This window comes from Lolium rigidum, chromosome 5 (assembly GCF_022539505.1).
Source record: "Lolium rigidum isolate FL_2022 chromosome 5, APGP_CSIRO_Lrig_0.1, whole genome shotgun sequence".
Classification (NCBI taxonomy): Eukaryota; Viridiplantae; Streptophyta; class Magnoliopsida; order Poales; family Poaceae; genus Lolium; species Lolium rigidum.
In genome coordinates, this window is record NC_061512.1 from 246526247 (window position 1) to 246529166 (window position 2920).

Here is a 2920-nt window from a genome sequence, read left to right on the forward strand (position 1 = left end):
CCTGTAGATAGACATCTTTTATTCCTATCTCTCTTTCTTACCTCCCATGATTGACTCATCATGGTCTATACTACCTCACATGACTCATAGTTATCACTTGCTATCAATTGTTTCGCATGTCTAGATAGTTTTACTTACTCATTACTTAACTTGGTCTACATCTTCTATTAGGATATCTTAATTATCTTCATTAATTGATATAACTCCTATTACCAGTCTGGATAACTCTTACTTAATCATAACATATGTTGGTACACATCTTCCACTAGGATATCTTCCTTATGGTTGTATCCTCTCTTTGGACTACCATGTACTGTATACCAACTGTGGTCTACTCATAATTATTTTAGGGTCTTAAGAGTATCCTACATAATTTGAGATTAGCTAGCTAACATTACTTAGGAAATATAGGTAAGAAATGTTGACTCAAGTGTGTCAGGATTATTCTCAAGTGAATATCCATCTTAAGTCATTAAAAGTATTGGTTTAGCTAAGACAACTTCCTATAGACACTACCAAACCTATAGGCCTCCTTTAAAGGGTTTCAATCCTAAGGTCAAAGCATTTGCTCTGATACCAACTGTGGTGACCCGGCATACCACTGCATGGTGTAGTATGCAAGTCTGATATAACACCAATGAAACACCGTTCCACTAGTATTATATCGCTCGAGTGGTACAACGAAACATATGCGGGTCCAAGGTATGTCTATAGAATTACAACATTGACTACTGTACATAAGATCATCATGACCTCCTACTTTACAATGAGGTAAAACTGCAAATAACTCCAGAAGAACGACTCGTAGACTAGTCTTATCACGAACTCTATTTGTAGAGTATTTAACTAGCTACAGAGGTTATGAATAGATTCTAGCTAAATAGGAGCTAAGTTTAGGAAGCTAGTTCCTTTCTATTGCTAATCGAGGTTTCTCCTTGTTGGATGTGGTATCTGCCTCTTCTGACAGGTTCATGTCCCTTGAAGTAGTTGTTGACTCCTCGGTCTTCGTGTTGCACTGTAGATCCTCCTTCGGTGCCTCCATATCTAAGCAGGGGATTTAAGAGTGGGATGAGTACGAGCGTACTCAACAAGTTCATTATAGGAAAGAGGTGTTTAATGCACTAGCTACGGCATTAGACCGGAAAGTCTAATACCCATGCAGGTTTTCATAACCATTTCTTAAAAAGGTTGCTTTTATTCGAGAAGAACTATGTCCGTCGGCCTTCACCGGTTTACTAGAACTTCATGGAGCTCCTTTCCGGCCGCGTTCGCGATTCCATATCCCGGAACAGGGAGTGACGAGTCACGGTTCATTACACTGCGGCAGGTGTGTTGCTTTACCCATAAGAGATCTTAACCTTGGTGCCAACCGAGCCGCGAGCTCGTCCACACTTCCTATGGTGTGAGGCCCGGTATAAGGTCTAGCCAATCATGTTCCTCCGCTACCTCGAACACCCACCCGTTGTTGCATGCGCCGACCACAGGTCCACGTCGGTCCCATTATTCCCGTAGATTTCAAGGTGGACCCCGATCACGACAACGATGCTCGGGCTCTACCATACACTCCTACGCCGGTGGCTGCAACCCATCATAGACCGCAATACCGTGGGGACTTAAGGCTTCCCCAGCCTACCGCTTGTTCTTCGAACGACAAGTGTCTACGGACTGTGCCGTGGGGACTTAAGGCTTCCCCAGCCTACCGCTTGCCGCCGACAGATACAAGTGTCTACGGTAAAGCGCATCCGTTGATGAACGAGAGGTGGAAACACTTTTGACTACTCCGTCCTACTCCGGATCTTATGGTTAACACGGGTATTACGGCACAAGAATCACTGGCGACATTTGTTGTTTAATCCTAGATGGATATAAACCCGTGCAATGGAACCTCCACCATATCAACACAATCCATGGTTCCATTGCCCACCACATAGTCATATTCATAGTTATGAAAGTAGTGGTTTTGATTTTTGTGCAATAGTGATAACCATAATACTTTGCAAGTAATTTGATAAAAATACTCAAATGACATGAGCAAGTGATGAACTTGCCTTTCTTGACTGCAAGATTATGCAGGCAAGGTCTTCGTTACGCAATAACTCCAAATTCTGAAATATCATCATCGTCCGGTAAGGACGATGTTTAAAAGATTGGCAAGGATGCAATAATGCATAAGAATGAGATGCAAATGTTCTAAGCGTGACCTAATCCCGATGATTTAGGATCAGTGAGTTGTAATAATTGGTTTAGGGTGTGTTGCACTTTTAGAGTGATTCACAAACAAGGTTCTTATTCAGGGTTGTATTGTTTTAGAATCATAAGCAGGTGGTAAAATGCATAGTAATAATTATACTCAACCAGGAATAGTAGATGTATAATAAGTAAAGAGCAGTTGTCAATTTTAAGTTCTATAATACCTGGTTGATGATTACTTATTATATAATTCAAAAGAATAACTTTTGAAGAACATGTTCTTTAATGAAGAACAAGTATGATAATTAAGTTTGTGGGGTTCTATGGTTCTAATTGGTTTCTGAAGTAAGTATTAGATAGATCCCAACAAAGTTGGATTCATCAACACCTAGGGCTTGTAAGGTTAAGATAAGCCTAGGCATCCTAAGCAATTTATTATACATGGTTGTTGTCAAGGTTGGTTTATCTTGCTAGTGATAACTGGATAGGGTTTATAGGTCATTATAAGCAGGGTTGGTGATGATTCTTTACTTTGAAAGAATAACTTTTGAAGAACATACTTTTTAGGTAATAAGAAGTATATCAATTAGGTTGAGGTGGTTTAGGTTTTCTATTTCATTTCCTAAATAAAGAATTATTGGATCCTAAATAGGATGGTTCATAATTATGAAGTACTTGTAGGGTTTAGCGGACTATGGTTATGTAGTGATAATTATTGGGTATAGGTGCT